Raw genomic sequence first — 11,542 nt, 5'->3', positions numbered from 1 at the left:
ATCTCGCTATAATCCAATTATTACCCCTTTCCTAATTATCCGCTTCTGTAGTGATATTTCTTGGGAGGAAGGTATCATGTATCACGTACGCTTCGAGCCAGCACTTCTAGGCTTCATGCCTATGATCATCTAACTATTATCAATGCGCGTTACTATCCCTCGTGAGTGCCCTCATAACCACTTGCCTAAGTGGCTCTGAAGGTACGTTCGCACAACACCCTTTCCTTTTTATCAAAAGGCCAATACACTTATTCTTTACAGCTTACAATACAAAATCTTTATATCTTAAATTTGATGTAACAACTCGTTTTAATTTTAGATCTCGCACTTCCTCGTTCTCTATCCCTGACTTATCTATCTCGACATCACCTATTTCTTTTACGTTCTGATTCGCTCTTTCCATTTGCTCTTCTTCTGGACGCTCTCTATTCGCGTGCTCTACGTCTTCTTCTAGATATACTCATCTCTACTTAATGCTAAATCCTCTTTGTTCTTATATGGTGCATGTATTAAATGCCTTCGATTTCGGCGAATTGTATTACCGTTTACCGTTCTTATAACATAAAAATTTGGGTTCTTGTCTACTTCAGTAACTTCCGCATAGATTCGCTTGTCTCTATAACCTATACTTTATCTTCTACTACTAAATCTGACATTTTCTTTACTCGATGCTTTTCATTGTAATTAATCTCCTGTTTATTTTTTCTTTCTTTTTCACATTCTGAAACTTTTTTGTGATTTAGGAACGTTCCTAATTTAATAGGTAACATCCCTGCTTAAAAAGTCCGATAAAATCAGATAAGAAAACTCTATCCGATTGAATTGTGTTTTTGGTTCGTAAATTTCAAATTACTTATCTAAAATATCTGATAGATTTTCTATATTTCTCTATCGTTTTTGTCATATAGCTGTGCATATGTTATACATCGTTTTAATCAATTTCTATTTGGTCATGTTTTATCATAATTAATAGTATTGTATCGTTTTAATCGTAAATTTCATATTATTTTTAAAAAAAAGCTTTTTATAATTATTAAAATACAGTTCTTATTTTTTTATTATTTATTTGTAGAATTAATTTATATTTTCACATGCAATTAATTACAATTATTGCATCGGAAATTTACAATTTTTGAAAACGTATATTGGAATCGAACCTAACGGGATTTAAGACCTACGGGGTGACAGTCTAATACTCTACGCTGAGCTATAATCGCACGCTTGTCTGAATACTTTAGCATGTGATAATTATTAGAGATATTTCTGGATTAAATTACATAGGTTCTTATAAACATTATATCATATTTATCATATATCTTAAGTATTGTTTAATCTTAAAAATTTTAGATTACTTACCTGATATAGATTTTCTATATTTCTCTGTTATTTTTATCATATAGCTTCATTATCGTTTTTAAACAATTTCTATTTTATTACGTTTTATGAAAATTGATAATTAATAATATCTTGTGTTTTTAAATCATAAATTTCAGATTATCTAAAATATTTGATAAATTTTCTATACTTTTGTATTATTTTTGTCAGCTTTCAATCTATTTCTCGTTTTCAATCTATTTCTATCAAAATTAATAATATTTTTTTGTATTTTTAGTTTGTAAATTGTAGAATATAAAATTTAATCGTAATTGAAATTTACGATTAAAGTTATGATAGAATATTACTAATTTTGAAAACACGACTAAAATAATTGATTAAAACGGACATTTAAGTTGTACGAAAATAAAGAATATTTGTCGCGTAGACACTTTAGACGAGTGATTTAAATTTACAATTTAAAAATACAATAGTACAATATATTAATAACTTAAATAAAAGATGACCAGATTAAAATAGATTCAAAACAATATCTAAGTTATATAACGAAAACTATAGACCAATATAGAAAATTTATCAAATATAATAGGTAAGTAATCTGAAATTTTTGATTAAAAACGATATTTAAGCTATATAATAAAAACGATATAATGTTTTTAAAAAACTATATAATTTAATCCAGAAATGTCCCTATATGTTAGAATAAGAGAGATGTTATAGAAAAATTATCGTATCTTATCATTGGCAACATAATGTGCCATTTAACTTATTAAATAATTAACCTAAATGAAAACTTAGTTATATAACAACGGTAGGATAATTGTTCTATAACATCTATCTTATTTCAACATATAGAGAACGTTTTTGGATTAAATTGTACATATTCGTATATATCATTGTTACATCCAAGCTCCGCGCGCATGCGGAGCTGAGGGGGTGAACGCAACAAGGAACCGAATCGTTAGACCGATTTGGTCGTGTCCGGGCTCCGGACCACAAGGGAGCCCGGGGAAAGACCAACGCAAATCGGGAGGCGCTTTGCTTCGTCCTGAAGCTCCTAACGAGCCGAGGGTCGAACGGAGGACGAAGTGGAAACCTCTGTTCGTGCTCCGCTAAACGGACAAACGAGTCGGACTTCAAAAAAGGGCCCAAACTGGGTCAGTGTGCCGAGAGGGGTGCACTTTAACGCCAGCTGCGTCAGTACGGCCGTATGCCCTGACTTTCGATCATGGAACTTAATCCAAGTGACGGGGAGAGGGCGAAGTGCAATCGCGGGAGAGCTTAATAATTCGAGGAGAGGTTATATTTAAATAATGACTACCGAGAAGTTAATAATGATATAATTAAAAGAAGCAAACTGGAGTGATACATTTTTTGAATAAAAAATAAATACAATATTGTCAAGTAAATACAAAAATAATACAATTTTTGATTCTCTATTCTGAGTTATATATACGCATTTATGGATGTGTGTGAGTGTGTGTGTAAAGTATTATGGTAAAATGAAAGGGAGGAGTTACGGAGAGAATAACGAGAGAATAAAAAGAGAAGGAGGTTTTGGTGAATGGATTTGAGAGGGTTTGGCCTAATTTTCCTCGGATGATGATAGTGTTAGCGGACATGAACAACCGATCGACAGGAGGCAAACAATTATCGTGCGGCGACGGCGACAGATTGAAATTATAATGTGAACGGACTGCAATGTTTTCATTTTCTTATAGGATATCAAAAGGGAGAAAGAAAAAAAGAAAAGAATAAAAATAAAATAAAACAAATGAATAATAAAAAAATAAAATAAAATAAAATGAAATATTAAAATAAATTACCAAAAAATAAAGCGAGGAGGGAGCCAGAGAATAGAGATATACTGACTTACTACTGAGATGCTTATCGTTGGAGATCCTCCGGCCAGGATATGCAAGGCTGGTGATGTTTCTTTAACACTGAGTCTACTGGAGAAAGAGGGCTTCGAAAATCGGATAGAACTTTTTGAGTATCGCGACAAACTCACTGACTCTATCAACTTTGAGTATTGCGACCGCTTTTCTTATCGCCCGACAAGTATAACTCGAGAACTTAGAGAAAATCTGTTATCTGATGGAAGGGTTGCGGAACCGCGATTTTTATACTAATCGCCCCAGATTACTCAAATTTGGATTGGTGTAATAGGTTTCGTTGGCTGGTAGTAGGATTTTCCTTTGCTCTTGGATTGGTCAAGATTTTGGGGGAGGAAAGGATGTTGACAGGAATCTGTAGCATGGGAAAGTGTCCTCCAAAATTTTATGATTTTAAGATTTATGGGAAAACGCACGTCTCGGGAGTCAAGAAGGCGAGCATGCATCGTCGCCACGGGATCACCCAGAATCTACCCCTGAACGTCGCGTGCTGTTTCTTAAATTTTGTAATTACGGATTCGCGAGAATCGTCCGCGACTTGACCGTTAATCATGGCGCCGGTCTTACGCTTTTTATGCGTATTTATTATATTATTGATTTTTATCTCGGAGCGACATTCACCGGAAGATACCGGGTTCCTTGTTTTAGTTTTTAGGGAGGAGAAAAAAAAAGGAAAGAAGATAAAATTTTAATTTTTCGACGAATTCCAGATCTCTACGAAAGAAAAGAGTCCAAACCATCCGCTAAAACCAGTTTTTTACCCGGTACAAAACTATTTCATAATTATATCATTCATCTTAATTTGATTTTCTATAACCGTGTTAAATCATCCAGTGGTTTACTCTGCAGAATTTGTAATAAGATCTGTCTCTAATGTTACCTCAATTCTTATTACAAAGTCTTTAAAATATTCCGTGGCGAAAGTGAGAGCTAATACCTCCTTTTCTATCTGGCTATATCTTTTTTCTGTTTCTTTAAATGTAGTTGACGCATATGCTACTTTTTTGCGACTATCGTCTTTATCTACGTAGGCTGCTGGAAAAGTTTCTGCAAACAATATAAAAAAAAACATGTAAATGACTTTATTGTTTTTCGAAGTATTCGCCTTTAAGATCAATACATTTTTGCATACGCTCGAACCAATTTTCGAAGGATTTTTTCCACTCTAAGGCTGTAACTTTAGAAATCAGTGTACGAAATGTTTCAACAGCTGCTTCAGGTGACTCAAATCGCTCACCACGCATCTTATTTTTAATGTTTGGGAACAAAAAGAAGTCATTAGGTGAATACGGACAATGAGTCATCAATTCGACAATATTACTGGATAAAAAATCAACGGTTTGACGTGCTGTGTGATAGCTGGCGTTGTCATGATGAAAGATGATGTGACAATTTCGGTTTATTCTACGCAATTCATTATGATTTCTGGCAAACAAATTGTTGTATAGCAATCAGTATTTACAGTCCTTCGATCTTCTAAAGCCACGGTTGACACATGTCCGGTATAATCGAAGAAACAAGCAATCATTTGCTTGGCAACACTGAGTGAACGAACAACTTTTGTTGGTTTTTGTTCATTTTAAAATACCCAAACAGTGGATTGTTGTTTACTTTCGGGCTCATACGAATAGATCCATGTTTCGTCCCCAGTAACGATGTTGTAGACCAAATTTGACCGACTTCGGTTGAATTTCTTGACTCCATTTCTTTGCTCCATTTAACACGAGTCTGTTTTTGAGCTTCGGTCAAACTGTGTGGGATCCAACGACTGCAAAGTTTCCGTACGCTCAAGTGATCATGCAAAATCATATGTATTGTTTTCATGTCAATGCCTAAGGATGCCTGAATCTCGCGGTATGTTATATGCCGTTCTCATTCAATCATTTCACGCACAGCATCAACATTAGTGGCAACAACAGACGGATGGACGACCTTCACGGAATTCATCATTAAGAAAGGTACGTCCACGCTGGAATTCGGCAAACCAATTATAAACAGTCCTACTGGATGGTGCTTCATCCCCAAAAGCCAAATGAAGTCGATCGATGCATTGTTTCGGAGTTAGATTACATTTGTAATCGTAAAAAATCATTTCATCCCGAAAATTTTCACGCGAAATTTCCATTTTCTTACAAAATAACTTCTTTTAAAATATTATACTATGCAAACAAAACTAGTTGGCTTGGGTACAAACTGTCAATTGAATTATAGGTTAAAAACGTCTAATTTTATGGATATAATAGTAGCAGAACGTTGGCGCCAATGGAAGTACTAGATTGCAGAAACTTTTCCAGCAGCCTACGTATTTGCATTAATGCTGCGCCTAATCCATAACTGGATGCATCTGCTTGTAACACTATTTTCTTAGTGTGGTCATAGTACGACAATATAAATGCCGTTTCTAGTAATTTTTTTAATTCATTGAACGCTCTTTCCTGCTGTTCATACAAACTACACTATCTTTCAGTAATGAATTTAGTGGCTCTAACACATGATTTATACACCTAATATAAATATTGCGTCAGTGACTTTTTATCTATCGGGGCCGGAAAGTTTATTATTGCTTTCAGCCGCTTCTGCAAAATGCTTATGCCTTTTCCAGAGATTTTATGTCCTAGAAATTCTACTTTATTTACCCCGAAAATAACACATCGGTCAATAAGTCCCCGGTCTAGCAAAGAAAACACAAGTGTTACATAAAAATTCGAATTTATTCATCAATATAGTTTCCTTTTAAGGCAATACAATCAGTCCAACGCCTTTCCAAACGTTCGATGCCGGTTTTGTAGAACGATTTTGGCTGACCCTCAAAATACGCATCAGTTTCGGCGATGACCTCCTCATCCGATCGAAATTTCTTCCCAGCGAGCATTTTTTTGAGCTCAGCGAATAGGAAATAGTCGCTGGGGGCCAAATCTGGCGAATACGGTGGGTGCGGGAGCAGCTGGAAGCCCAACTCGTTCAATTTAACCATCGTTGCCATCGATTGTTTTTGATCCACAGTGAGCAAACGCGGCACCCACTTCGAACACAGCTTCCGCATCGACAAATGATCGTGTAAAATGGTAAAAACACTTCCCTTGGATATCTTTACGATGTCAGCAATATCATCCAGCTTTAATTTACGGTCGGACAAAACCAATTTATGGACCTGCTTGATTTTTTCGGGGACAACTGCCTCATTTGGGCGACCAGAGCGGTGTGCATCGTCGGTGTCCGTACGACCGCGTTTAAAATCAGCATACCAGTAATATCGATAATTGTTGATTTGCCTGGGGCAGAGGTGCCATAATGTTTGTCCACACACAACCACTGTTTTGCCTCAACGGTGTTTTTTCCCATCAAAAAGCAGTGTTTAATGAGCACACGAAATTCCTTTTTTTCCATTGTTATGAAAATAATCAAATTAGCGTCACTAAAGCTTCAATAACTCACACAATAATGATCCGAATGACATATACATTTGACAATACGCCTAAAAGGGTCTGTTCTTTCGAACCACTATGTACTTTTTGTGTTAGTGGCGCTCTCTATGTGTCAGACCGGGGACTTATTGACCGATGTGTTATATTTTTCCTTATTAAATTCCGTTATACCTGCGTCTTGTAATTTACTCAAAACTAAATGAAGTGTTCTGTCATGCTCTTCACCGTCGCACTGCAAATTAATACATCGTCTGTATATACCTCTACTCCGGGCACATCTCGCAGAATATCTGTATACCATTGTGTAAAATAATCTGGTAAATAATTTACATCAAATGGCAGTTTAGTAAACATTTATCTCCCATATGGCGTGATTAATCTTGTAAACGGTTGACTTTCTTTTTCTAATTTTATTTGATAGAACTCCATTTTCATATCTAACTTTGGAAAAATTTTAGTCTTTTAGATTCGAGTTACACTAACTTTTGGAATTGGAAAATGAGCCTTTTTTACACTTTTATTTAATTATGTCTCCACAGATTCTTATTTGCTCAGTATCTTTTCTAGGAATTACCACTATTGGACTACATCATTTTGTGGGAAAGTTAATCGATATAATAATGCCCTCTTTGACTAGCCTGTCTAACTCTATTTTAAGCTTCTTTAATAATGGAATTGGTACAGTACACGGGACTGATTGAAAATACGGTTTGTATTCTTTGTTTAATTAAATGTTTAACTTTCTTTTAAATGTTTCTAAGTCTTTAAAAATTTTATGTGCGGCCGTACTTGTGACATATTTCCTAATTGTAACGCATTTATTTTTCTTAATATTAATTTTTTTTAATATTAATCTAATTCAGAACTTTTTTTTATCTCTGGTCTAATAAGTTCTATTTTAACCTGTTCATACATATATTTTCGCTTTTGCTATCGTATTCCCTTTTTCTAATTTTAACTTTAAACTACCTACGATCGATAATTTTTTCCCATCCAATCCTACTATAATTCTATTTGTTTCCTCTAGCTTATCTCTTAGCTTACTTGGTATCGAATCAGCAGAAATACATGACATCCGCACCTGTGTCTATGAAATTTATCTATTTAACGAATTCTTTTACAAACGCACGCAATGCGAATTCTCTACTGTCTTGAGTACTTTCGCGTTCCATTCTTAGAAAAATTGGAGACGTATCGCTGTCCTCGCTGTCCTCCTGTTCTTCGACTCTGCGCACTTTCTTCGTTTTGCACATCTTTTCCCAATGACTAATTTTCCGACATTTGTTACATGCTGCCTTGGTTGCTGGACATCTCTTCCAATCCGTATGTCTTTCTTTACCACACCTTCCACAACTCTCACTGCTCTTCTGTGCTTTGTTCTTGAGCTCGTTCTGCTCTTGATTTTTTTTTTACCTTTATTCTTATGTGGACGAAACACTCTGTTTAGCTCGCTCTGTTCTTCTTTTCTTAGCTTCTCTTCTTTCTCTTCTTCTTTTCTTTCGCTTGCGCCTAGGCTTATCGAGCATATTAAAGCCATGCTTAGGGCCTTCTCCATGATCAAATCCGCCGCCAATTCAAAATGTTCTGACGTGCGCATGTCTCACACATCGATGATTATCCGATCACGAATTTGTTCTTCTTTCAGCGCGCCATATTCACAAATCTCCGTTAGCGAGTATAATGCTGTAACAAACGAGTCAACATTTTCACTCGCTTGCTGCCTTCTCGAGTTGAATTTATAATATAACGCTGAAATATCGTTTTCTTCTTTGACGCAAAATATTCGGTAAATTTATCTGTGACCCTCTTCAATGTTGCCGAACTGCTTCCCGGCATTATTTGAACTAATATCTCTTTTACTTTTTCTCCCATTGCATACAGCAGTAGATCAATTTTTTCGCTCTCTGGTATTGTACTGAGTTTCGCGACTGATATATACCGCTCGAAGCGTTTTAGTCATATTGTTCATAACCCTGACTCGAAATTAAATTCCGACGGTGTCTGTACACTCGGTGCATTGAGTCTACTGTACTTCTTGCATCTCGTTCGACATTTTCTCTGTTCTGCTCTTCTTCAATTTTCGTTATGAGTTTATACAAACACTTTTGACACCATGTAGTGGTATTTCTTGGGAGCAAGATATTATTTATCACGTACGCTTCGACTTCTTCTTCTACGTTTTTAGTTGGTCTTGGTTCTCTTAACGAGATTCACTTGGCAAGTCGTATCCCAGACATCTCCAACTTTCCACAGACGATATCAAAAGTACTAGTGCCTCCTCCCTTCCCCTCGGGGGCGGTAAAGCTAACCAAAGGAATGAGGAGAAGGAACAGCAACCTCGATTCTAAATAGCCAATAGCCTTAAAGAAGGAGAAGAGGAGTCTGCAGAGTTTAACCGGAGGATTGTTTAGCATGGGAAATATATTAATGGGATAAAGCGGAAAAGTCTTCTTTAGATATCTACACAAGGATCAAAATTTTCTTCTAGTATAGGAACAATAGAAGATCACGTGGTTGGCATTCTGTCTGGGATCTCCGCATTGGAGTATTGGATATTTTTCCGATGTAGACTGTAGTTCAGGTTATAATGATTGGATCTCAGTCTATTTATTAGACAGATTTCTTTTCTACTAAGATTTAACCTATGGAACTACGACTTGCTCAAAACGAGGAGGGGGGGGAGTGACCGGCATAGTAGGCACCAGTATACCTAGCCTTTTCTTCTAGATATCCAGAGAAGCGAGACAAAGGTAACCCTAAATTTTTATTGGCTAAGATCTGTAAGTCCGAGTGAGGGACTTTGAAGTTTCTTTTGGATCCCGAGATCGTAGCTTTTTTGGCCGCTCTGTCAGCAATCTTGTTATCCGGAATCTCTTTATGTGCCGGAATCTAGAAAAAACAGATCCTATCCACAATGTAATTTTTATTAATATAGAATTAATAGCCTCCAATACATACTGCGAGAATCCGTAAAATAAACGCTTTTTTAGTATAGCCAGTGTCTTGTATCAGGATCAAAGTTTGATAAATTGCCCAGGCCTCTGCAGAAAATACCAAAGTATCCATAAGCTTGAATCAGAAACTTAATTTAAGGGTCGGGGAGTACGTAGCCGCTCCAGCACTCTCGTCCTCTAATAGTTTGGATCCGTCCGTAAAGAATATTATGGTGTCAGACTTACTGATGTTTTCCATCTTGCTGAAGAATTCAAGTGCGATCTCTCTATTACTCTTGACCCTCGTGTACAATGAAGTTTGAATAATTCTTGCAAAAAATGTACATAGAGTAATCTCGTTCAAAAGCAGGCAGGTAGATAGTCTTAAAAACCGTACTTAATTCAGATTTACAGGTAATGTAATATTTGAAAGTGAGGAGCGATTCAGCGCCAAAGATTTGATTGAGATTGCAGAGGCTTCCAGATTTTTGAGGCTGGAAATAATAACATTTTTTTCTCTTAGACATGCATTTATATACATACTTAGATGATAGATAATCAAATCTTAATTTGAGGGGCAACTTCTTAACTTTATATACATAACATAAAGTTGATTGGAGTGGATTGTCTGTATTTCATGGCCATTCTGATGGCTCTGTATTGTAGCCTTTCCAGACTTGTGAAAGCTGCGCTATTTTTGTGTCAGGTGAATATCTGGCAGCTATATTCGATAAATCCTTTGAAGACATGCTTTATATAACGTTAACAACAATTATGGAGAGCCCCACCAAACACCAAACAGTTGGACAGCCCCCGCAAGCAATAACAGAATAATTAACCACCGTTTTACCTTTCTTGATCAAGTATTTGAACACAAGATACTGTTATATGTGATCTAACGATCGTTGAATCCATTCAATAACCTCATCGTATTGCAAGCCGAAGAGTATATAACGATGTCATCTACTTACTGCAAAAAATTAACTTCCGGCTGTATTTGCTGATCTAGATTTCTTAAGCTAATATTGGATCGTCCGGAAAGTCCGTGCGTATTTTCCGCACGGACTTTCCGGACAACCTTGGGTTATCCGGAAAGGTCCGTGCGGAAAATACGCACGAACTTTCCGGACGACCCAATATATAATAAGAGAGGACTTAGTGTTGAGCCCTGCGGTGTTCCCTTGCGAAGCGCACGTCGCTCAAAGAGCTATTCTCGATGAAATATAACTCTCTCTCGTTGACAAGGCTTTCTACAAACTTACGTATATTAGCCGCCGCGCCAATGTCCCTCAAGCTGTCCGTTATAACCTCAGGAAGAACGTCATCAAAAGCGCTGGTGATATCTAAAAAAGCACTCATCACTATTCAGAAATGCCCCTTGTTATTGACAAAAGTTACCAGGTTGTCCGCACATAATTTAGATAGGCGAAAGCTCATCTGCTCTCGAGGTAGGATAGATTGTACTTCTACTAATCATTGCAGCCTCCAGTAGATAATTTTTTTCAAAATTTTAAGAGCACATAATAGCAGCAAAATAGGACGTACTTCGGTACATCCGTCTTCGAGATGAACACCACCAATGAAATTTTCTAAGCATGTGGTATCACGCCTTCTGTCAGGAATTGATTGTAAAGTTTGAGAAAAAGTCCCAGGTAATTGTCATCAAGGCACGACAGCATTAAAAAACTAACTTTGGTCTAATCCTGGAGCGGAGTTTCGGTTGGCTTGAGCAAGGGCCATCTTAAGTTCCTGCATTGAAATCGAGGCTTCTAAATCCCTGTGCATCACAACAGAATTATCATCTTCCTTCTTCATTCTTTCCAGACTTTTCCCGTTGTTGCAAGAGCAAGAGGGAAAGTACATTTTATCCATAGCTAGTTTGATAAGAGAGTGTTTCTCACATGTATCTCTTGTTCTTGAGTCAGTTCCGGCCACATTGGGATTCTTAAAGGCC

The 11,542-nt window shown here is 36.6% G+C and overlaps 1 pseudogene; it reads right to left on the bottom strand.

The window, feature by feature from the left end:
* Positions 1–5,906: 5,906 nt before the first annotated feature.
* LOC108749581 lies at positions 5,907–6,617 on the bottom strand (annotated as a pseudogene).
* Between the last annotated feature and the right edge of the window lie 4,925 nt (positions 6,618–11,542).

This window comes from Trachymyrmex septentrionalis, unplaced genomic scaffold (genome assembly GCF_001594115.1).
Source record: "Trachymyrmex septentrionalis isolate Tsep2-gDNA-1 unplaced genomic scaffold, Tsep1.0 scaffold30, whole genome shotgun sequence".
NCBI lineage: Eukaryota > Metazoa > Arthropoda > Insecta > Hymenoptera > Formicidae > Trachymyrmex > Trachymyrmex septentrionalis.
Note: the sequence above shows the minus strand (reverse complement) of the source record. Positions and strands in the feature narration are given on the sequence as shown.